This window comes from Mustela nigripes, chromosome 12 (genome assembly GCF_022355385.1).
Source record: "Mustela nigripes isolate SB6536 chromosome 12, MUSNIG.SB6536, whole genome shotgun sequence".
NCBI lineage: Eukaryota > Metazoa > Chordata > Mammalia > Carnivora > Mustelidae > Mustela > Mustela nigripes.
This window is the reverse complement of record NC_081568.1, coordinates 140,114,309-140,140,865: the sequence shown is the minus strand read 5'-3', so window position 1 is coordinate 140,140,865 and position 26,557 is coordinate 140,114,309. Positions and strand designations below refer to the sequence as shown.

At 37.9% G+C, this 26,557-nt stretch overlaps 1 pseudogene; it reads left to right on the top strand.

The window, feature by feature from the left end:
- Nucleotides 1–11,904: 11,904 nt before the first annotated feature.
- Nucleotides 11,905–12,651, top strand: LOC132027616 (tyrosine-protein phosphatase non-receptor type 2-like; annotated as a pseudogene).
- Nucleotides 12,652–26,557: the final 13,906 nt, after the last annotated feature.

Here is a 26,557-nt window from a genome sequence, read left to right as displayed (position 1 = left end):
TGGGATTTATAATATGTGAATGTTTGTATTTTAAAAATATGATTGGGTCTGGCCAGCCTGTTATCATGGGCTGGTTAGGTGTGGGTTCCACTGAGTCTCGGGTGTACTCTTGTTGGGTCACTGGGCTGGTCCCTGGGTGGCAGCACTCTTGCTGGACCATGGTAGGGCAGTGCTGGAGTCAGCTTGCAAAGCTTTTTCCAGGACAGTAGTCAGGTCTGAGACCATCAGGCCTGTTATTGGTGGTATGGAGGGAGGTGGCTTGTTCTCAGTGCCCTTGCTGAAGGGGCTGATGGCATGACTGAACAAGTGGCACTACAGCTGAGTCCACAGGGGGACTGGGGCCACAGTCAGTGGTTCTGCCTTCTCGTAGTGACCTTCTTCAGTCTTGGGCTTTGTCAGAGTTACACAAACTCTTACTCGGGTCCCAGAGCTCCCATAAAGGCACTTTAATGGAAAAGCTGCCAAATACTTGTTTTTGTCAGAGGATGTGGGCTGGGAACTTCCTGTTCTGCCACTTTGCTGATGTTACCGCATAAGAAATTTTATTGATACCTGGACTCTCTAATGCTTGTTTTCTTGGATTGATTTTTGCTTATTGAATGTATATAAAATAATACCTTACTATAGCTTAGGTTTGAAGTCGTGATTATTAATGAGATTGGGCAAACCTTCAGTTCTTTGCCCATATGTGTTTCCTCTTCTTTGGAATCCCTTTTCATGTCCTTTGCCTAAATTCTCCCATTGGGTTATTTGCCCCTTTCTTAGTGTTTTGTTGGAATTTCCATTTGTATCACTGACACTAATCTTTGAGTTCGATGTTTGCAAATTTTTTTTTCCCAATGTATACTCAGTGTTTTACTTTCTTGATATGTCATTTGATAAAAATTCTTATTTTAAGATAATCTTTAGAGGATGTGAACATTTTTTTTAATGAAGGAATAATTTTTCCAGGTCACTGGGAAAAATTGCTTCCCACTTGGGTATTAGAGGGTTGTGAAGCACCAGCATCTTTCTCTCCAATGTTCACTTTCATTCTGATGTCTCCAGAAATGGGTACAAACTAACTGTAAATCCCAAATGTTATTGCTAAGCGAGTTGAATTGAAGCCTGACTTTCCTGTATCTTGGATCCATGGCTCATTCCTATCTAAGAAAAAGAGAACTTTTTGTTAAGGCTCACAGCAAAAGAGGCAGAGCTCCAGGATACAGGCCCAGTAGGCATTGGTGGGTGGAATAATTACGCTGCTTTTATTGCAGCTCTCAGCCAGGTCTAGAGATGGTTTGCAAAGGCAGCTAAGTCCATGTGGGCCACAAATAGCTAGTAGGAATTTTATGCCTGGCGTACAAATGCATGGCCTCATCAGCTGCCTCCAGTTCTGTTCCTATTTCTGTGAGCTGTATTCAGCACCAAGAGAAGGTCCTGTGGAGCAGCCGACTGCTGGGAATCACGTGGTTTGGGCGCTGAGTGCTTTCTACTCCCGTCCCAGATCCCCGGGCTCATATGGACTCTGAATGTGCTAATTATAATAACTCTGACAATGGTTTTTTTTTTTTATTTCAGAGACCCGGATTTTGGTTTTACCCTTAGGAGGTTGGAGAAATTTACTAAAGAACAAAAAGAATGGATAATCTTAGTATATAGTGAACAGTGCAAAATGTTAACGAAATTATTGTGCATCCTGTCTAAAGAAGGAATTAAAATAGGTTGTACCTTATACATTTGCCTTCTGGAATGGCCTTATTTGCAATTTGAGAAGAATATCTTAGTTTAAAAATGTGCTCTGGATTTATTATTAGAGCAGGAATTTTGGGAAGAGTAAAAGAAAAAGAAAAAGAAAGTCGAATAGACAAATTAAATTGGAGGCAGGAACGTTCTGAAAGAAAAAAAAATGTTCTGAAGAGAATGAGTGAAATCTTAGAGATCTGACTGACTAGATAGGACAAATTAAAGAAAATAAATACCCACTCAACTACTCTTGAAAGTGAGACTATAAAAGAAGGATTTTTTTCCTTTGATCGTTCTAGGATAGGAGAGGGTGAGTAGGGCCTAAGAAGTATAGTTGGAGCATAATATCGGGGTCACAGAGAGTACGTTGACATGGTTATGCTGAGGGACCCCAGATCTAACAAACTCTTGGAAAATGTCCTCTTAAAGTTGTAAACAGGGAGTCTTTAGTGAAGACTAACCATATGGATACAGAATACTTGGACAGATTTGAAAGGGAATGAAGGAAAAAACCAGCCTTAAAAAAAACAAAGAAGAAGAAGAAGAAGATGTACTTAACTTTCAGTGGGAATAGAGTTATGGCCTCAGTGGTAGATCTACTGCAGCCTGGGTTCAACGCTTGAATGATGGGGCAGTGCTTGGAATGACTTCATTTGGAAGGTGAAGGTCAACTAGGTCTGTTTAACAGCAGATGTTTTGAGCAGCACCAGAACTCACTGACTGTATGTCTCTTATGATGGGCCCCTTGTAAGACAAGACCTGGAGAAAATTGTGTGAGAAAAGCAGATAGTTGGGCTTAAAAATGAAAAGATATGAAAAGCAAAACAGATGCTGAGATCTTCTGAATAGCCAGCCATACATGTGGTAGAGAAGGAAAGGAATCAATTTAAGAAGCAAGTTGAACAATTTTGAGCTTTCTTAGAGTAGCAGAATAGCAGATAAAAATACAATGTCAGAGCCTTCTTCCCTGTTGAAGAAAAATATGTGACAGAAAAAGTGTTGCTTAAAGTCTGGAATATTCAAAAGCTACTGAAAGGCAGGGTCTGCAGAGGGTGATTCTTCAGCAGAAACCAAGTTGGGGGTAATAAGAAAACCTACAGTCGTAGGCTGTCTCATAAGCCTAGGACATTCCATAGCAAGTGACATTAGTCACAGTGGAACAGTTCTGCCTCCTGGACAATTCTCATCCCAAATGCAGTGCTGGGGATGGGTGTGAGGACAGGATGTTGAGCCTCAAAAAGCAAATAAAATGAAAACGTTTTTTAATATGGTGAATAGGATTGAAAGAACTTCACTGAGTCCTAGTGACTGGGTCTGTGACCCCTGCTAGTTTCAAAACTTTGCCAGAAGTTTCTTTGAGGATAGAGAATGCAAAGTAGGTTCTCCTCCTCTCCATACTATGGCAGATGCCACAGTTACTGGTTTTGGACCATGGACAGGTAAATAACTGATGAGCTAAAAGTCTGGTGACTAGAAATTAAATTTTTCTGCATTTGCTCTGCTTTCCTCACATAGCAGTCAACCTTTTCTACAGTCTTTGGGAGCACTCTGTGCTGCTTTCCAGGGACTTGTGGAGCTAGGATTAAGCTCTTTTTTTTCACTGTGACTCCAGAACTTTTATGGATCCTGTTGGCTTTTTATATTTTCTCAGTGGTGGGGCCATAGGTGAAAGAATGTAACTCCTGATATCTTGAAGGGACCATACTTATTATCATGGAACACAATTTAGACAACCACCCAACTAGCTAGGGCTTTTCTAAAGAATAAGAGAAGCTCTTAAGAAAAATAAATTCTTTTGTTAATTATTATTATTATTATTTGAAGTTTTACATATTTATTTGAGAGAGAGAGTGAACAAGAGAGAACATGCAGGAGCAGGGGGAGGAGCAGGGGGAGAGAGAGAATCTTAAGTAGACTATGCGGAGCACAGAACCCAGCCCAGCCCAGCTCAATCTCATGACTCTGAGATCATGACCTGAGCTGAAATCAAGAGTCAGGCACTTAACCAACTGAGCCACCCATGTACCTCTATTAATAATAATAATAATAATAACTATTATATTATTATTATTAGATTTTAAAAACCAGGATGACAATGTTGGGAGCTTAATTTCCTGCTGGGAACTTCATAATGGAGAGTACTTATGTTCAAATTTGGGTCATTTTTATGTTATTGTTACTGTATTATTACAGTATTTATGTTTCTTTTTGATTTCCATGTGTAACTTCTTGTGAACTATGATGGACCCAAATTAGAATGGGAAACAAAATAAGGTGTAGATTTTTAGCCTAAGGTACAACAGTGCTTTGGACTATATATTTTAGTATTCTTACCAAGTCATATTTTTTTTTTTATTTACTGAAACACTTTAATTAATTTATTTATTTTAAAAAATAAACATATAATGTATTTTTATCCCCAGAGGTACAGGTCTGTGAATCTCCAGGTTTACACACTTCACAGCACTCATAGCACATACCCTCCCCAATGTCCATATCCCCAGCCACCCTCTCTCGTCCCCCCTCCCCCCAGCAACCCTCAGTCTGTTTTTTGAGATTGAGTCTTTTATGGTTTGTCTCCCTCCCAATCCCATCTTCTTTCATTTTTTCTTTTCCTACCTCCCCAACCCCCCACATTGCATCTCCACTTCCTCATATCACCAAGTCATATTTTTTATGGGGAAAAAGCTAAATTGGCCACAGTGGAGCAGTAGTTGGTCATTGGAGAAGAGCCCCATGAGCCAGGAGAAGACTCACCTGAAGCTCATCTCTTTCCCAGAGGGATGCAGTAAACTCTTCATCCATTATTTCCTTGAGGTCTGCAGTCTTGGACAAGGTCAAGCTCAAATGAAGGAGAAGGTATTGGGAAGCCCATTTGGCCACTCATTCAAATAGTGTTCTTCAGTTCAATACTATCAGTAATAAAGTTAAATTTTCATATTCACTTCCCTGACTCCTTCATCTGTGTTTCAACTCTGGGAGACTGCAGAATGAGATTATCATCCCGAAATCCCAGCAGATACTGAGAAATATCAACGGATGCAGAAAGATCAGTGGATGTGATAGGAGTTTAGTGTAGGAGATGCCTTTCACTGGGCTTCAGTCAGTCAGCGACAAGAAAATTTGCGTCATCGAAAGCAAAATAAAAATAGTGACTCATGACATATCGCCTCCTTTCTCGGTGCAGGGGATATGATCTCAAAGGCCTATAAGGGCCAAGTAGGTGAAATGAAAGAGTAACAGATCATGTGTTCATTGTCAGCATGGTGGAGATAGTTGGGGTGTTGGGGCATTACGTGAATTGGAGAACATGAGCCCCCTGCCAGAAAGTGGAAGTTGTTACACATGTCAGCAGGCTGTAGCTATGGAGGAATTACCAGATGTTATTTTTAAGAGAAAGCAGAAATAAGTATTTCTATAGGAAATTTTTAAATTTTTAAATGTTGCCTTAAATTGACGGGAAAAAACTTTCTTAGTTAAAACAGGTCTATAGACTGGTTGTGGTTTGTGCACTGTCATAATGGAACAAATATTTTTTCTCAGCATGTTGGGGACCTGCCCCCCAGTGCACTTAGATTCAAGCTTTTGTTTTTTTTCAAATCAGGAATTTACTTTATCCTAGTTGGCTAAGGCAGTTCAGTCTCCTTTCTGATGTATTTAAACTTCTGCTCCACCTCTTTTATTACCACTGATTTAAGAATTTATCATATATTGCCCTACACCAAATGTAGAGTTTATGACTCCAGTGTTCATGGGACTTGATTAGATCCAAGGAAGCACATATGGTGAAATGTGCCATCTCAACGTTTTGTCAATTATGCCAGTGTACTTGTGCCAAGGAAAGTGATTTCTCCCTCCTAAAGACATATGAGCCAGAAAGAACTTCTTTGATTTCTTGTTTTATGTGACATTCTGTCTGCAATTAGCAGGCTTCCAGATGTTCATGAATTTTATGTTCAACTTATATAGTCATTTATGTTTCCCACCAGAAAGCAGAGTGGTTTATGTTCCAGAAATTCCATCGAAAAACATTTCTTCTAACTTGAACTTGAAACGACTAAATATTTCATGGTGTAACTTCTAATTATAAATGTTCTGTGAGATTAGAGGACTTTTATTTTTATCTGGATAGTCTGAATTTTACCCACACTCATTGAACAAACATTTGAAAATATTTCCTTCAGTTTAGAGCTGCTTGGGGCTTTCATTTTTTTTTTTTTTTCATTGATAGGATTTTTCAGCTCGCCTCCTAAAACTGTACTTGAAACTTCTAATCTCATTTCCAAAAATCACATTTGTTCTGTTATAATTATGTATTCTACTTCTCATAGGCTAGAGATTCTGAGAGGCCTCTGCAACACTTAACATAGTGTTAGTACTAAATCATTCTCTCTTGAGATTCAGAGAACAGTTATCCAATTTTTGATCAATTGGTTTAACTGATTTCCCTTTTTAAGAACCAAACACTATAACCATTATCCAGCATTAAGACATGGAGGTGTCTCTTATGTTACCTGTAAAACTGAAACCTGAATTACCACTCTTGTTCTAAGCAGATATCAATTTAGCACAGTCAGGTTGGATTAAGGTAGAGAAGCAGCCAGATTTACCACAGTCCTTTGAAACAAAGCAAGTTTCTTCTAAAGTCAGTTTTTGTTTACATGTGCTGCAGTTCTAGGATTCCAAAAATCAAACCTTCTTTGTATATAACTTTGTTAATGTTCAGATGCAGAAAGCTTTAACTTTGGGAGGTATCCCTTGATTTTTTTTTTTTTTGAATGTTATTTTACAATATTCTTACAAAGAGTACTAACCTTCAAGGGATGAAGAACAATCTTCAATAGAGGTTGTTTCTTTTGAAGAAAGTAATGAGCAAATTTTTCCTTATATTGAATAAAATCTACCTTTCCCTACTTTAGTTCATTAGTGCTAGTTCTTCACTTTAGCATATGATATATTTAATTCTTCCTCCACATATGCTTTCAGTATTCTACCTTGGTCTTTCTCTTCCTCGTCTTCCCCTTCCCCACCCTCCTCCTCCCCCCTGATTCTTCATTTTTCTTCTTCTAAAATGGCTTTATTGAGGTATAATTTACATGCCATGAATTTCTTCCACTTTTAGTGTGCATTATAGTAATTTGGGGTATGTTCATTGGAGTTGGGTAATCTTCAACACAGTCCACTTTTAGAATACTTTCATCACCCCAAAAAGCTCCTGTTTGTAGTTTGTAGTCAGTCCCCAGCCCTAGGGCAATCACTAATGTGCTTTCTCTGTATATAGATTTGCTTTCTAAGGGGTTTCATATAAATAGTACCGTATAATATGAAGTCTTCTGTATCTGGCTTCTTTTAGTTAGTGTAATGGTTTTGAGATTCATTCATGTTGTAGTATGTATCCCTAGTTTCTTTTTAATGCTGAGTAGTATTCTTTTGTACAGCTGTTTCACATTCCTTTTATCTGTTCACTTATGGACGGGCATTTGGATTATTTCCAGCATTTGGTTATTTTGAATAATACTTCTATGAGTATTCATGTTCAAGTCTTCATGTAGACATATGAGACATATGTCTTCATTTCTCTTAAGGAGATACTTAGGATTAGGATTGCTGCTTTGTATCATAAGTATGTGATTAACTTTTCAAGAATCTGACAAATGTTACCATTTCGTGGTTTCCATTTTATATCCAACCATAATGTTATGAGTATCATAATTGGCTCTGTATCTTTGCCAATGCTTAGAATTGCCAGTCTTTTTAATTATAGCCTTCTTATTGGGGTTTCAGTTTGCACTTCCCTAATGACTAATGATATGGAATGTCTTTTCGTGTGTGTATTAGTCATTTATATATCTTCTTGGGATAAATGTCTTCTTTGATGAAATGCATTGCCCGCTTTTAAATTGTGTTGTCTTCTTATAATTTATTTGGTAATGCTTCTTTATGTATTCTGGATATGAGTTCTTTGTTAGATATAGCATGTGCAAATATTTTCTTCCAGTCTCGTTCTTTTCATTTCCTAGTGTTGTCTTTTGAAGAGTGTGTATAATTTTGATGAAATTCAATTTATAATTTAATAGTGACTTTGTAGTAAATTTTGAAATTGGGTAATATAGATCTTCCAACTTTGTTTTGTTCTTTAAAAATTGTTTTGGTTATTTTAAGTCCTTTGCATTTTCATATAAATTTTAGGGTCAGCTTATAAATATCTACAAAGAAGTCAGGTGGAAATTTGATAGAGGTAACATGGAATCTATAGATCAGTTTGAGGAGAATTATCATATTAACAGTAGTAAATCTCCTGTAAACATGGCCTCCGTTTATTTAGATTGTCCCTGACTTTTGCAGTTGAAGATGTGGTTTCAGTATACAGACCCTACATTTCCACTGTTGAATATCTTAATTCAGCATTTAATTCCTTTTGATGCTCTTATGAAGGCAGTTATTTTCTCAACCTCAATTTCCATTTGTTTGTTGGTCTTTGGTTGAAATTGATTTGTATTTTCTAGTTATTTTCATTGTCAAAGTAGGATGAGGGAAGAAGCCCGAGCTTGTGTTTTGGGCTTTCTTTCCCTATTAAATGGCCTTGTAAGGGCTATCATTTTCTCAAGAGCACAGAATATTGATGAGAAGTTGAGTAACTTGTGTTCAGAATATATAAGTATTATATTTGGAAGTTGTATTCCTGTTAGGTGGGTTAACAGTAGGTCTGTTAAGCTTGATAAACATCTCCCAGTCTTGATGAGGGTGATAAACCAGAGAGGTTATTGAATGGGATGCCCACTCATTAAAAGGCTGTGAACCCTGGGGGTCTTGTATACAAGACCATCATTCAACAACCTGAAGAGTGAGAAAATTTGTTACCTTTCAGTGGTTATTGAGATGTTACTGTGACCCTGTGTGATTGAGTAGTCTCTTTGTTATACTCATGACCTGCCTAATTCCTATGGCCCTACCATTCTCCCCAGGAAGGAATAATATTCTGTGCCTCATATACTTCCCCCTTCCCTTCATCAGCTGTAGGAGATCTTGTCCTTATGTGACCAGGTTAACTCTCACCTAAAATTTTTTGTTAGTTACTTATTAAATTGGGATTATTATTTTTCTACTAGAGTTCCTAAAATACTTAATTAAAAGGGGAAACAATAAGAATCTTTTGTTCCCTGACCTCCTTGTCGAATCTGGAAGAACCTTTGCACATTATTAAAAATTAAATTTGGCAAAATATAGCAAAAACCTGGGTATAATGGTTTAATAAAGGCTGGTTCAATTTCTACCTACCTATCCCTCTATCTACCTGTCTGTCTACATGAAGAAGTCTATATTCTGGAGGTGATGAGGGATATTTTGGCTATTCAGCAAGTTGTCAAGGAGCTATAGCTCCTTCTAGCTGCTGTGCCACCATCTTTAGTATATGGGTCTGTCTGGATAGTTGCAGTGTCCTCAAGCATAGCACCCATTTTCCTGGTTGGAAGAATAGGAGTGCGTAGGGGCCAAAGGAAACATGCTGAGTCTGCCTCCTTCGTCAGGCTTTCCTGTGAAACTTCTCATGTGTCAGATTTGTGTCTCTTGACCAGTCCTAATACCTGGGAGTTGAAAAGTTGAATTTTTAAAGCTGGGAATGTTCTCAGCCAGGAAAAAAAAAATTGTGCTCCTGTTGGCAAATGTGATAGTTATTACTAGGGATTACAATATGTGACTCTTGTACCCTTCTGGGTATTGTGAAGCCCATACTCCTCAGTCTCCTCTCCATGTGATCAGTGTGGCCAATGAAATACGAAAAAAACAAAATTGACAAAGGTGACTTTTAAAGGAGAAAGTAAAAAATTCATTTAAGGGGTGTCTGGCTGGCTCAGTCAGTAGAGTATGTTGACTCTTGATCCCGGGGTCGTGAGTTCAAGCCTGACGGGCGTAGCACTCGCTTAAAAAAATAAATCCATTTCAGTTTCCTCAGTCTTACCTTACCTGCTGGGATCTTCCAGACACTGTGTTTCAGACAGCACACCTACAAGAGTGTGGAGCATTTATCAACCTTTGCCAGTCCATGTGGTACAAATGGTATGAGCAAGAAGGGAACTTTGATTAAACAGATTTGCAGTCTGTTACTGCAACATAGCCTAGTCTGCTCTAGATAATGTACTAAAGAGAAGCGGTTAGTATATATTGGCCAAGCAAGTAGCTGGAACCACAACATTCTTCCACAGAGCCTATTTCTACTGAATCACCAGAGCTGTGCTGGTCATCACTTTCCTTTCTAACTAATTTTATTACATTATGGCCAAATTTTAAATATATACAAAACCAGAGAGAATGATCAATGGATCCAATAGTCTGTGACCAATCCTGTTTATTTTTACTCCTACCCTCTTCTCCCCACACAGATTATATTGAATTGAATCCCAGTCATCACAGAATTTCATGTATAAATGTTTAAGTATATGTCTCTTTAAGATAAATATTTTAAAGTTAACCATAATACATTTTTGGAGCTAAGAAATTAACAATAATTCCTTAATGTTATCAAATAGTGTTCCCATTTTACCTATTGTCTTATAGGAGATTTTCCTTTTTTTATAATTTATTTGTTCAAATTGAGATCCACGTAAACTTTATAGCTGTGATTGCATGACATGTCTTTGAATTCTCTGTTAATCTAGAGATTGATCTAGATGTTTTCCCCTCTACTTCTGAAGACCAATTTTTTTTTTTTTTTGAGAGTTTCTTACAGTTTGGATGTTGCTTGGTGCCCCCATAGTGTCTGTCTGTCATCTATCTCTCCGTTGCATTTTCTGCTCGTTTCTAAATAGCTCTAGGGACTTGATCAGATTGGAATTAATTACTTGGCAGGAGCATTTCATAGTTCTACTTTTATCTGCAGGCACATAGTATCTACTTGTCTCTATCCACCCCCTTTTAAATGATTGAACACCCTAGAAATAGCTTCTGTTCTTTACAACAAGGATGCATGAAGCTTTTGGTAAGATTCTGATGGTATTCCCAGGGTGGTCCTCTCAATTTCAGCAAATTCTCTCTCTCTCTCTCCCTCCTTTATCAACTTTCTTGGGGTATAATTTACATAAACAAAAGCCATACATTTTAATTGAACAGTTTGATGAATTTTGACAAGTGCAGACGTTCATGTAAGCATCCCCATAATGGAGGTATAGAAGAATTTTATCATCCCCAAATCCTTTGTCTTCTTCCTGGACAATTTCTTCTTCCTGACTCCATGCAACCAGTGATCTGCTTTCTCTCACTATAGATTAAAATTTCATATAGAACATCCAGAGTTTCATAAAAATGGAATTATGTGGTATGTTCTCTTTTGTGACTTCCTTTGTTTGCTCAGAGTAATATCTGTAAGTTTCATCCATGCTGTTGGGTATATAAGCAATTTTTTCCTTTTTATACTTGAATAGAACACTCTCCTTTGGCAATGCCCAATTTATCCATTCACAAGTTGACGGACATGTGGATTGTTTCAGGGTTTAGGCTACGAAAAAATTGCTATAAAAATTCCTGTACAAGTCTCTGAATGGATGTATGTTTTTATCCTATAGTGTAAATCCTAGAATTGAGATAGCTGGGTTATAGTATTGGCATATACTCAACTCTATGAAAATGCCAAACAGTTTTCTAAAATTACAGTTGAGAAGTGTTATAGTTCCATCAGAAATGTACGATAGTTCCATGCTTCACATTTTTGCTAACATTTGGGATGTCAGTCCTTCTAATTTAGCCATCTAATGGGTGTGTAATGGTATCTTATTTTGATTGTAATGTTAATTTCCTTGATGACTTATGTTATTGACCTTTTTTTCTCCAAGTACTTATAGGTTTTTATTTTTAGAAAAAATATATATCTTTTGTCTACCTACCTGTCAATCATCATCTATTTACTTGCACTATGGGAGAGAGAGGGATGGCTGGGCCCATGTGGGAGGATTTTCCTTGATGTCTCAGATGTTTCGCAAGAGAAATGCCCTCTAAATGATTGGACTTTGAATGATTTTCTGTTGTGTGTGGGCTCTGGGAATTATTTATCTTACGAATCTTTGTTTTTTTTTCTCTCATGAAATTTAATCCTACAGTTCTCTACATGCACCATTTAGCTCTCAGCAGCTCTCCCTGGACCCTGAAGGGCCTGAGCTGCTCTGCTAACACCAGCTTGCTTCCAAAACCATGTCTGCCACTATCCAGCAGGAGTTTGAGCAGTTGGGTGCTCAAAGTCACTAGCTATGGCTGTACTTGGAAATTTGCTGTGACTCCCATGACTGTCCTCATAGAATGGCCAAGTTTCCATTAAACAGAAACTGAAACAGATGCAGAGATCAAAGCCCCCTACGATCACAGTCATGTTAAACTGCAGAATGCTGAAAATGATTATATTGGTGCCGATTTAAGATGGCACAGAAGAGGCACAGAAGAATTATATTTTAACATAGGGGCCACTTCCTAGTACAGGTTGCCATTTCTGGCCCATGGTTTGGCAGAAAAAGACCAAAGCAGTTGTCATGCTAAACTGAGTTGTGGGGAAGGAATCTGTTAAATGTACCCAGTACTGGCCAACAAAAAAAGACGACCAAGAGATGCTGTTTAAAGAAACAGGATTCAGTGTGTAGTTCTTGTTAGAAGATGTGAAGTCATATTATACATCTACTCTAATTAGAAAACATCAAGAAACGGTGGGAAGAACTTTCTAAGGCAGACTTATGTCCTGCTTTTGCTCATTTACCAATCAAAATAATGTCTGAAAAATACCATGGGGATGGGATAGGCCTCGAAGAAGAAAAACTGACAAGAGACAGCTATGCAGGGCTGTCCTCTGAAAGGCAGGGTACTATGGAGGCGAGAGCAGCGGGAGTGCTCTACGGCAGCGTATCTGAGAGGACAGAAAAACTAACGGGGCTCAGAAGGTGCAGCAGATGAAACAGAGACCAAAGGAGAGTGAACGGGAAAGGAAGAGTGTTCCCAACTTGTAAAAAAAGACAAGCAAAGAAACAAAAATTTTCCCAGAAAACATCTCTGAAGGAAAATTCTCCTAATTGTCACGGTGTGGCCGACATTGACAGACACCTAAATATCCATGACTTGAGAATGTTCTGCAGCTAATGTACCTTTTGAACCATTAATGTGCAAGACCTGAGGCCTACTCCAGAAACACCAGACGTGAAGCTCAATAAACCTGTAGATCGCTTCACATCCACCAGTTACAGATTAAACTCTACATCCGGGGAACGGAGAACGCCACCACCAGAAGACTTTGCAGAAGCCTCTCAGTTGAAGCTTTCACTGTGAGTATGAAAGTTAGAAAGATGTAAAAAATAAATTAGGAGAGACTACTTGCATTGCCATTCCAACTTTGTTTTTATATTTTTTTGGCAGCACTCAGTATTTTTATTAAATAGAAAAAAAACCCCAACTTAGCCTTTGGCTCATATTCAGAGGAATTTATGCAAATTTCTAGCAGACTTCTTGTGCATCTCTTTCGTCTTATTCCTCCTCCCAACTGTTCTCTCCATCTTCCCTCCCCCACCTCTCTCCTCTCTTCCACTTGCTGCTTCTTTCCTTGTTTCCTTCTTTGCTCCACAACTTCCAGGCACCTTTTTCCCCCCAAACTCTGATCTTTGTTTCTTTAGTTTTACTAGCTTTTTTGCTCTGCTTAGGATTCTCTTTCATGATCCAGAAAGTACTACCAGGCAATTGTCTTATATATTTTGCCCAGTTCTTACTTGTTTCAGGTATGTGGTTGGGTAGATTTCTTGGTACCCCAAATGGCCCATGGAGAAAAATCCAATGACTCCTTTTTTTTAGGTATCCTTGAGTTTTTTATACTCAGCCGAACCCTCAAAGGTTTACAGAATTTACTTGCTCTAATTTTTTTCCTTCTCCTTTACCTATAGTTCCGAATCTTCATTTTTTTTCCTTTTGGCTTTATGTAATGTTTTCTCCACTTATTTTTACAGAATTCTGGCATCTTTCTTCTCTGAAGAAATAAACAGAATCCAGCATGAACTCCTTCAATTTTATTCCCCCATCCCTGTATGTCTGTTAAGGCATCCTGTTCCCTGTTTTAAAGTGTGGTGACCTCATATGACCGATATTCATGAATTTTGTTTTTTTTAACCGTTTGACTCTATTCAAAGAATCACATTTTCCTTACACTACCTTCCATTTTCTCAGTTACCTTGTGTTCCAACATTTCTTCCATCTGTTGGCATGTCTTTATTTTGCCATTTAAAATCAATGCAATAGGATGGGACTGATGCTGAGTGAAATAAGTCAAGCAGAGAGAGTCAATTATCATATGGTTTCACTTCCTTGTGGAGCATAAGGAATAGCATGGAGGACATTAGGAGAAGAAAAAGAAAAGTGAATTGGGTGGAAATCAGAAGGGGAGATGAAGCATGAGAGAGTGTGGACTCTGGGAAACAAACCGAAGGTTTTGGAGGGAAGGGGGCGGGGGGTTAGGTGAGCATGGTGGTGGGTATTAAGGAGGGCACGGATTGCATGGAGCTTTGGGTGTGGTGTATAAACAATGAATCTTGGAATAATGAAAAAATAAAATTTAAAAAACCTTCTAAAAAAAATAAAATTAATGCAATAATGTCCTCTTAGATTTTCACCTGGCTGTTGATTGCCAGTTTTCATCTTTGAGCCAGCACATTTACGAACAGCCCTCAGGGTAGCAGTTACCATGGCTAGATCTAATCATTGAGTCTCTTTTTTTTAATACATTTTCACCACTTATGCCTTCTAATATTTCCAGGAATAATTTAGGTTAGGGCTACTCATTCTCAGCCTTATTGTCATTTTTGGCTAGATAATTCTTTGTTGAGGGCTGTTCTCTGTATGGCAGGATAACTTGGCAGCATTGATGGCCCCTGCCCACAGGTACCAGGAACACATGACTCCCCCTCCTCATTTGTGACAGAATGTCTCTGGACATTGTTACGTGTATCCCTGAAAGCAAAATCACCCTTGGTTCAAAACCACTGACTTAGATCAACTTTCCTTGACTCTTTCAGAGAAAAAGTTTTCTTAGATTCAGTTTCCCAACTGTAAAATGAAGATAATGAAACATACTTTCCAGGGCTATTTTGGGGAGTCAGGGTGCTGCATGGAAGTTTTTAGCATAGTGTTCACTCAGAAAATGTTTGCAATTATCATAATAATTATTGACCTTTCTGTCAATACACCGCTCTCCTCTTCTTACACCTCAAATCCTATTTTATCTGTTATGTGTATATCTATAATACATCGTATTAGTTGTACTGTTCCTTAGCATTGTCAGTTTAATTAATTCATCTAATTTATTATAGTGCATGCATTTTACTTTGCATTTCTTACACTAACTTCTCTTTTTCTTGTCACCTTTTCCTAAAAAATGTTGATCTTTGATACCATGTCCTCTTGAGACTGTTGTCCTTTCTTCTTCCCTTTACATTAAGTTAATTTAAAAAAGAAGGTGAATCTACGCTTATTGTCATAAATCTTATTTATATCCTTCTGTCTGGCTTCTGTCCCAGTCACTTTACTGAAATTGCTCAGGCAAACATCAGCAGTATATTTTTATTTAAAAATTTTTCTTATCAAAGTTCAACATGCACACAGTTTATATCGATTGTTTTCTCAAGGATTATAGGGGAAAACAGAAAACAGACAATACAAACAGCTCTTCCTTCCTCCTTTACACCCCATCTAGCGCACACGTCCTTGAGTCAAGCATTTTTTATTACCTTCGATGATTCTTTAGGTGTTCCTATTCGTGTTTCTGGAAGACATTCTGTGTCGGTTAACTTTACGTGTCAGCTTGACTGAGACAAGGGGTTTGGGTTAAACATTATTTCTGGGCGTGTCTGTAGGTTGTTTGTGGAAGAGAGCAGCATTTGAAGCTCTAATTAAGAAGGGGATCAACGCTGGAAACATAGGAAGCTCCAACATTTCTCAGGGTGGACTGAGGACAAAGCAGAGACTGAGGATAAAGATACTGAAAATTAGGGGACTGATGAGTCTGAGACATGCAGGAGGCCGGGAGAGGAAAGGGAAATGGGAGAATCCCTTGGCAGAAGTCTGAAAGTAAACATTGTGATTTGCCAGTTGGGAGATCATCAGTGGTTTAAGCATTGGTTTCAGAATGGGTTTTGCCAGTGTTCTGCTGCAAACTGTGTATTTGATCATTCTTCAAATCTAAAACAATTCTGCGACAGTATCTCTAACTTTTTGCTATAACAAAAATGGTGGTGGTGGTGGAGTCTGTTTTAGTGATCTGAATGACTTGCTGTTTTAATGAAGATAGCTATAGCTCATGTTCAAAGTTTTAAGTTTCAGGCCATTGGATTTGTGGAAGGTCTGTGTTATCCTTCTAGATGGGTTTGATCTCTTGCAGCAGTCAAAGCAGGATTAACAAACAAGGCAGTGTTGCCACAAAGGTAGCAATGCAAACCCATTAGGTTGGCTCCCAACCCAGCAGGCCCTGCCAATAGGACAGGAGGCATCATAGACTGAAAAACCCCGAGGCTGTTTACATTAGTTGTGAGCCCACCTGCACAGAAGCTACAGGTAGGTACCCTGCCTAAGAAGTTCTCGAGGTCGGAGCAACTTCTTTTTATCGATGACGAATACTTTCACGTATCTGTTCTTGGTCACCCCTCTGCGTAAACTACTCCCCATTTCTCCTCCTTTCTTCTGGCGATAAGATATCAGAATGATGTCATCTCCCCAGTATCAGGAGTTGGTCTTTAATTATAGTTGAGGCATTCTTGTTGATTCATTCATGCTATTCTTAGTGGTTTTGATTTTTTATTATGATGAGACATCAAATATTTCCAAACACGCATTCAAAGTATTTTTTCCAATACCTGACATATACTTAAGACTTGGCCTAATTACCTCCTCGACTGCCTTACAATAGATTTCCTTTTTGCCACTGATGACTCATACCCAACACTTCCCATACATTGGTTCACTGCATCACACACTCCAGCCTTCCGGCTGGCTGTAGTCACTTCATTGTCTTGTTTGTTCTTCCATTTTCAGTTTTAAGGATTCTTTGATAGAGAGGACACATGAAAAATGAGACTGAAGATGTTCTGTGTTCTCTCTGCCATCTGTTAACATTATACCATCTGTTTCAAATACTGATCTAACCCTCATCTTCTGGGCTTTGGAAATGCGCAGAGTTTCTTTTTCTCCCTTGCATCTTTGTGATAATGTTGTCAGAAACCTCCTCCTGCCTTTCTGCCTCCCTCCTTCTCCTTTTATCTTCCTCTTTCCTTTCTTGAGTGGTTCATTCTCTTGAACAGTCGTTTCGTATCTAAGACCAAGCGACCATATGTATCTTTCATAGGAAATGTTTGAAAAATTTATTTAAATTCCAGTATACCTGATTGTCCCCACTCAGGTTCCTAAACTGTATATGTGTGCAGGTGCGCATGTGGGGACACATGGTGGGAGTAAGGTGGTAGAAAGGCAGAAACCTGAAGATCTCTGGTTCGTGTTCTACGTCTTGACTAATGGCATCACAGTCAGTCTGATTGCCCAAAATAGAAATTCTCACGTCATTGAAGACTTTTCCAGTTACTTATTCCTTCCATTCACTTAGTCCCAGACTGCTGATTTTACCCCAGGATAGCTCTCAAGACTGTCCTCTGCTTTTGACTCTGCTGGTACCCACTCCCTTGGTTAACATTCTCCTGACCTGGGCAGTTGCGTGACTTTAGGTCACACAGACCCATTTTTTCTCCAGGCCCTCCTTCACATGCTGCCTGGTCACTGTCTTTTTCCACAGCCTCATGAGAGCTCTGACTGCTCCTGTCACTGCTGTTGCTTACATCTGGCTAGATGACCTAACCAACCCCAGGCCTCCTGTTTCTGTAACCTCCTGGAACGTTAAATTTTTCCTCCGTCGTTTCCAGCCACCTCCATCCATTGTCGTCACCAGTCACTCTCCTGTCTCCCTTATCTTGATTTCAAACATTTCCCTCTTATGTTACTTCCTATCTTTTTAGCTTCCTTGTTACAATATTTCTATTCCAACAATTCCCCAGCCTTTATGAGGCTCTCAGTATGTTGACCTTATCTCTTCTTCACTAGCCTTAATTTCCTAATTTTCCTTTTTTTTTCTCTCCTCACAGCATTAGTCTGTTCAAAGATGGTTTTCTGGTTTTATGATTGGATGTGGAAACTGATGTATTTCTCTAAATGAGTGGATCTTTACCTAGCATCTTAGATTCATAGAGCATAAGGTTTAAACAAGCTTTATTATTCCTGTTTATCCCTTTGAGTCCTAAGAATGAAAAGAAATGATTTTAAGACAAGAAAAGAAGCTAGAGATTATAGTTCACTAAATCTACAGGCAGGTTTTGGACCATGTGACCAGAGAGAAGATGAATGGTTATTTGAAAAATTTATAGGCAGCAGGTACCATAATAGCAACACGAGCCCAATGTATACTTTCTAGATTTTTTTTTTTTTTAGATTTTATTTATTTATTTGAGAGAGAGAAAGTGGGAGAGAGCATGAGAGGGGAGAAGCAGACTCCCCATGGAGCTGGGAGCCTGATACAGGATTCGATCCCAGCACTCCAAGATCATGACCTGAGCCAAAGGCAGTTGCTTAACCAACTGAGCCACCCAGGTGCCCTACTTTCTAGCTTAAATCTCGGAGGATCATTCCTGTAAATGTCCCTCCCATGAGGCCAGCTGGTTTCTGACTGTTATTGAGTAAATCCAGGCAAATAAGAGTTATAGACGCCTCTTGGTGACTTTACCAAAGCAGACCTACCAATTTTTTTTTTCAGCTTCTAGCTAAAACAAGTAAAATATTTACATTTAAAATGTAGCTGTGGGCACCTGGGTGGCTTAGTGGGTTAAAGACTCTGCCTTCAGCTCAGGTCATGGTCCGAGGGTCCTGGGATTGAGCCCCACATTGGGCTCTCTGCTTGGCAGGGAGCCTGCATCCCCCACCCCTCTCTCTCTGTCTGCCTCTCTGCCTACTTGTGATCTCTGTCTGTCAAATAAATAAATAAAATCTTTAAAATAAATAAATAAATAAATAAATAAAATGTAGCTGTGGGGACACCTGGGTGGCTCAGTGGGTTAAGCCGCTGCCTTCAGCTCTGGTCATGATCCCAGGGTCCTGGGATCGAGCCCCACGTTGGGCTCACTGCTCAGTGGGGAACCTGCTTCCCCCTTTTTCTCTCTGCCTGCCTCTCTGCCTACTTGTGATCTCTCTGTCTCTCTGTCAAACAAATAAATAAATAAATCTTTAAAAAAAGTATAGCTGTGACTCTTAACTTCCAACGACTTTAGCTTTATGGGTGTTTGCTTGAGGGACCCTTACCAAGATAGGCCATCATCTTACATGACTCCTGAGCACTATTTGGTAGAAGTGACCCTTCCTCCTCACGGCAGCACTTGCTTTTCTAGGCTTCTGTAACATCACACTCATTTAGTTTCTTCCTATTTCAATAGGCTCTTCTTTTAGTCTTCTTTTCCAACTCACTCTTCTCTACCAGACCATCAAGTATTAACACACAAGGACAGTCTTACTTTTTTCACTGTCCAATAGTCTCCCAAAAGATCACTTCCATATTCATTGCTTTAAATATTATCGCTAGATTAAGACCTATATCACCAATTCTTAGAAAACTCCAGTAGAATAAAGCCTTTATGATGTTGGGTGAGTCTGAGTTTTTTAAAGCAGGAGTCAAAAACCATAAGCTACAAAAGGAAATATTCATAAATTGGGGTTTTTTAAAAAAGATTTTATTTATTTATTTGACAGACAGAGATCACAAGTAGGCAGAGAGGCAGACAGAGAGAGAAAGGAGGAAGCAGCTTCCCTGCTGAGCAGAGAGCCTGATGCGGGGCTCGATCCCAGGACCCTGGGATCATGACCCGAGCTAAAGGCAGAGGCTTTAACCCACTGAGCCACCCAGGTGCCCATAAATTGGGATTTATCAAAATAAAAAGAAACCATTTTTCCTCTGTAACATAAAACATTACAAAAATGAAAAGAAATGGAGAAAATATTTTCAGAGCATATATCTGATGGAAGACCTTTAATAAGTATATGTAAAAACCTTTGCCAACTCAAAATAAGAAAATAAAAATTCAGTTAAAATGAAGGTTTGAATAAACAATTGATCGAAGAGATATGGATGGCAAAAATATATATAAAGATTTTCAACATACTTATTCAACATCATTTCAACAGATTCAAAATCATTTTGCATTAGGGAAATCCAAATTAAAACCACAAGGACTGTTAACTCTAGAGAACAAACTGGTGGTTACAAGAGGGGAGGGTGTGGGGTTTGCATGAAATAGGGATTAAGAGCACACTTATATTGGGCACTGGGTGATGTCTGAAATTGTTGGTTCACTATATTGTCAGGTGTATATTGTACACCTGAAATTGAGATAACACTAGATGTTTACTATACTGGAATTAAAATTAGAAATTTAATAAAAATATTATGATAATAATACATGTTACAAAAGAAATTAAAGGCTAATTAAATATAGTAGAAAAAAACCATAAGGAGAGTCCACTGTATACTTATTAGAATAACAAAGAATTATGATTAGTATGCAGAATAACTAGAATTGTCATTCATTAATATTGTGAGTGTAAATTAAGACCCAGCCACTTTGGAAGACAATTTGTTGATTTCTTACGAAATTAAGCATACACCTACCATATGATCCAGTAGTTTCATTTCTTGGTGTGTACCCAATATCTGTGTCTCTGTCTACACAAAATCTACATAAGGTCTACACAAAATCTCTTGTATTGATGTTTACAATAGCTTTATTCATAACTGTGCAAACTAGAAACAACCCACATATCATTCATCTGGTGAATATATATACAAAATTTAGGTACATCTGTGGTTGTACGGGTTGGGTTGGACTAAGCTTTTTATTTATACATGTAACAATATTGGTGAATCTTGAATGTATTTTGCTAAGTGAAAAAAGCCAAACTCAAAAGGCTACATAGTGTACAATCCCATTTATGTGACATTCTGGAGAAGACAGAAGTATAGATAGTAAGTTCCCAGGCCTGCATTCCTGTCCATTATATTTTGAACCTCAGATATAGCAGTTTTCATTTCTTTTAGTTTGATCTGGGCCTTTTTTATAGCCTACACTTTCTACTGTTTGGACGTAAAGAATACAGTTATACTAAGTGTTTTATTGTCCTCTTCTAACTCTAATATAGGTATCAGTTTTGAGTCAGTTATGTTTTTGGTTTTGGTTTTGGTTTTGGTTACTGACAGTACAGATCATGTTTTCTTCCTCTTTTTCATGCCCGGTAATTTTTGAATGGATTTTAGACACTGTGATTGCATTTTTAAATTTCAGGTCTTGATTTGAAGTTTTCTTAGGTGGGAGGCTTTGTTGCATGGCAGAGAAGCGTTTGTTGTAGGGATTGAGGTAAGATCCTTTTGTGTACTATGTGCAATGCCTGTGAATCTTGAGGCTTTTCATTCGGCTGATATGGCCACACACTGTTCCTGGCGTCTGGAAGCCCCAGGCAGTGCTACCCCTTACCCTTCCAGAGGACTCTTCCTCTAGCCTTGGCGATTTTCTTCTAGGTACACACAGATTAATACTCTGCTGTTTGCACACGATGATCGTCTGCACGTCTCTGGAGTTCTTTCACCGGGCAGCTGTGTCCTCCCTTGTATGCCCTTTTATAAACTCTGCTACCTTGATATCACTGAATCCCAACTCTGACTCCTTAGCCTAGAGAACATGTTTCTTTCTGGGCTGCTTCTCTCTGCTGTGGACTAGAACCTCTCCCAGCACAGTGAATGAAGCAGTAAATCACAGGGTTTGCATCCTTCATTTCCTGTCTCACAGAGATCACTGCCCTCTGTTGCTTGATGTCCTGTCTTGAAAACCATTGTTTTATATATCTTATCCAGTTTTTTGGTTGATTAAAGTGAGAAAATAAGTCTAGTTCCTGTTACTCCATCTTGGCCGGAAGTAGAAGGCTACAGTATTGTGTTTTTGCTACCACTGTGGTTCTTTTTTATGTTTTGATTTTTCCTAAGGCTGTTTTGCTTGTTTGTTTTTTAAGAAGTTCCTTGGCCAGATAGAGGTCAAGGTGGTTTCACATTTTGCTGCTGTGAACAATTAAAAATTTCTCTCTCTCTGTTGCCAGAGAGCGGGCTGCTTCATTTACCTGTACTTTTGATTTTTTTAAAAAAATTTTCCCCTTCTTTCTTTCCTTCCTTCCTTCCTTCCTTCCTTCATTCCTTCCTTTCTTCTTTCTTTCTTCACCTGCCTGCTGTACTCTACTGAACCAAACACAGTTGAAGATAATTTCATTTGCTGGCTCATTTTAACCCAGTTCTTGTACTTCGTATGTATCAAGAGGTAAACTTGGGAAATATCAGTCTGAACTTCTCACTTTTACAAATGCATTTTGATTGCACTGTTAGGTATGGTCTCTGCTAGGGAAATTTCCCTCTGAAGTGAAATTCAAAGGTTCTTTCTTAGCCTCTCCCTTAACCTCAGCTGCTTTTGATTTGATAACCCTTATGTGTAAAAATGGGGATTATTCTGTTTTCATTGGAAATAGAGCTTGCATTGAAAATTCTCCTTGTTACTTTTGGATGTTTCCTACAAGGAGAAGGTAAGATGCTGATTTATGAAACTTGCTTATTGATGGACTCATCAATTTTCTAGAAAACTTAAAAATCGAGGGACTATCTGGCTGGCTCAATACAGCATGTGACTCTTGATCTCAGGGTTATAAGTTTGAGCCCCACATTGGGTATAGAGATTACTTAAATCTTATTCTCCATGATAACCTCTCTTTAGTAATTTTTAAACAAAAAAAAAACCCTTGTATTTATAATGTAAAATTGTTGTTGCCCCAAATTATAGCATATATAGATTTCATGGCAAAACTATGACAACTTAAAGCATGAATTAAGCATCATATCATTACTGCATATAGAATTATTCCAAATATACATGCAGATTTACATTAGAATATTGACATCCTAATACTATTAAATTAAAAACAGCAGTACTTTTCATTTCTATCTATAAAAGGAATCATTGCTTTCTAAAGTAATGTCATCAGTGAGACAGTCTCATAGAATTAGATTTAGTAGGGATCAAAGTTTAATGTAGATCACATTTTACCTTCTACCAAAGACTTGCCAGGGAAAAGTCACAGTGAGTCTTCAAAAATTAGTGTGGAGATTGAGTGATGAGCTCTGTTACTCCTTCCAGAAAAGTTAAGAGTCTTATTGTAGGGGCGCCTGGGTGGCTCAGTGGACTCAGGTCATGGTCCCAGGGTCCTGGGACTCTGCTCAGCAGGGAGCCTGTTTCCTCCTCTCTCTCTGCCTGCTTTTCTGCCTACTTGTGATCTCCGTCTGTCAAATAAATAAATAAAATCTTAAAAAAAAAGAAAAAGGTCTTATTATATAATGTGTGTATCAAACTTTATTCTAGCTGCTGCCAAATATATGTATATCTTACAAGTTGTTTACGTCATTTTTATCTATGTATCTGTCTATTAAATTATTTCCTGTCAGCTGGACTGGCTGTCTGTTGTTTAAGATACTGTTGAGCAAAGAACATGGAGTTCCCAGTCATGATGTCCATTTTCTCTTCCCAGTGGTAGACCAAAAATACATTGCACCAAGATGGCAGTAGTCCCAACTTGATTTCCAGGAGTACTGTGACAACCTGGGAATACTCAGTTAGACAGCCTTCTTTGTATAGTGTACACAAGGTGATGATGGCTCTTTGTTTTGTAGCATCATCTGTCATTGCAGAATCTGTGCTAGTCATAAGTTTGTCATTTCATAGTTTCATCTGAGCTTTTGATTTACTTTCTTCATTACCGCTACTGATGGCCAGATGCCCAGCCCTATGATTTTTAAACATGTTTCTCAATTTTACCTAATATCGCTGTTCTTTGTTCGGTAGGTATCTGTGTCTCCTCAGTTGCTGTGTGGACTGCAAATGTGGAAATCACCCATGTCAGCCATTACACGCAGTTAGGATCTTTGGAACTAACTTGTATCTGGGGTTGACTCATTCATTCAAAAACTCTCATGATATGCCTATTATATTTTAGGCACTGGGAATACATAGGTGAATTATCTCTATGTCAAAGCCTTCTAGTCAGAGATGGTCAGAAATACATATGTTGTCAAAGGAAGTTTCATTTATTGCGTTATTGAAATAAGGGAGACCCCACACTGTGGAGAATTGTGGAGCTTCCTAATAGAAGGGTGTTAAAAAGGATTTATTATAGGATTTGTGCTTGTATCGGGTGATTTTTGAGGAATATTCAAGGAAGGAGGGTTTGCTTTAGGTTGGTGCTGTCAGAGAGGGGGTTAGTTAATTGGATATTTTAATGAATCTTACCTAGAAGGCAGGAAAAATAATCTGAGGCTAAGCCTATAATTAACAAAGAAACAACTGTCATACTTGTTAGCTGGGAAAAGATGTTGTTTGGTAATTTTTGTTGTTTGCCCTGTAATCTTGTTTTGTCTTTGTTTTGAGAAGATCGTGGAATGGTCTTTTTTGTCTTGGTTTATAACAGTCACAGAGCTACCTCGTCTGACATCAGTGCCCTGTGTAGTTAATTTCAAGAAAAGAATGCCACAGTTCAGCTGTAAATGCCAGGCCATCAACTAGTAACACTGAGAGCTAGTGTTAGGGTTAGGTGAGTTCTTATATATCAGTTCCTTTGATTATTTAGTGAGAAAGACAGGTCCTTAATCTGATCGTTAGAATAATAACAATAACAACAACAATAACAGCAGCAATAATGATAGTAACGACTTAATATGTACTGTTTTTATGTTCCAGGCACTGGTCTGAGCACTTTATATGGATTATGTCATTTAATTCTCATTAGAGCCCTATGATGTAGATACTGCTATTACATTATTCCTATTAATAGATGTGGGAACCGCAGTTTGGAGAAGTTAAGTGATTTTCCCCACATTGCATAGCTTTATGTAATGTTGACATCTACAGGCAATCTGATTCAAAAGCTTATGTTCTTACACACCCTTTTACATATATACTACAGTGAAGTGTTATGTGGTGGGGTGGATATTGTTGGTAGATATTGTTGGTTTTACCTTTATGTAAGCAAAACATAAATGAGAATGCAAAAGTAAAAAATTTCATTCTAATCATTTACAAAATATATTTGTAAGATAATGGAGGGATGAAATTGATACTTCTAAATATGAAAAGTTTTTAGTAGATCTTGGTTTTCTTCACTGAGAACAGAAGGAGCTAATGTAAAGCAATATATGGAGGCTGGGTTGTACTAATATGAATTTGTAAGAGGCAGTGAATCATAGATTCTTTTGACTATCTTGATGATACATAGAGTTTTGAGTAAACTACTGTATTTTGTTTTTTGACAAAAAAGCAGTTCAAGACAAATGTACTTATTACCACTTTCATTTTAATTGTAGCTTTCAGATGTTTTACTGTATGATATTTACAAATTTTTTGTATAAATTTAAAACATAGAATACATCAAAAATAGGAGTCACAACTTTAGCGCATACTGTGACATAAATTTTGCCTTGTGTTATCAATCAGGGCCTTCTAGCTGACAGTCATAAAGTAAGTGCTGAAGAAAATATGGTAAATGAAATTTAAACTATTCATATTCCACATCTTTGCATTTTCCTAAGTCAATGGGGTATTAGCTTGATGTCAAATAAAAACAATAAGTAATTGAGTAAGTAAATAAATAAAATTATTTTAAGGACCAAGGAAAAAAAGAGCAATAATTTCCTATTTGACAAATCATAAAATATAAAGAATTGGAAGAACTTGCCCATCATTCTATCACATGGACGCAACTGTTAATGTTTTGACAAATATAAGTTAATATATTTTAAAAGTCAATATAGTCATAATATTTATACCTTGTGTTTCACATACCTTCTTTGTAGCTTTCAGTTTTTTCTTATTGAATTGTTTATGACTTTCAGTATAATGATGAATATAAGAGAGGGCTGCTTACCTTTTTCTTAATTTTCAGGGAAGAGTATCCAGTTCTGATTATTAAATATGAAGATTTTTGTAGATGTTTATTATGAAGTCAAAGTTTCCTTTTATTTCTAGATGACTAAGAATGTCTGTCATAAATGGGTATCGGATTCTGTGGAATGCTTTTTCTGCATCTATTGAGATGATCATGTAGTTTTTGTCTTTTATTCTATTTATGTGTTTTATAACCTTAACTGATTTTGGAAACTAACTTTGCAATTCTTGGATAAATCTTACTCAGTCTTTTTGTACATTATAGACATAAACTTATGTCTCCATAAAATTTTATGGAGGATTTTTGCATTATATCCATAGGAAACATTGGTCTGTAGTTTTATTTTCTTGGGCTGTATTTATTTTATTTTATTTTTATTTTTTGGATAATAAGGTAACTGTGGTCTCAAAGAGTGATTAAGAATTTCTTTCCTTGTATATTCTGGAAGAGGTTGTCAAAAGTTACTATCAGAGGCGCCTGGGTGGCTAAGTCATTAAGTGTCTGCCTTTGGCTCAGGTCATGATCCTAAGGTCCTGGGATCAAGCCCTGCATCAGGCTCCCTGCCCAGTGGGAAGCCTGCTTCCTCCCTCTCCCACTCCACCTGCCTGTGTTCCCTCTCTCACTGTCTCTCTCTCTCTGTCAAATAAATAAGATCTTAAAAAGGAAAAAAAGTTACTATCATTGCTTTCTGAAATGCTTGATAGAATTCAATAATGAAACTATCTGGGCCTTGTGCTTTCTTTGGGAAGCTGTAAATTATAGGTTTAAATTTATTTTA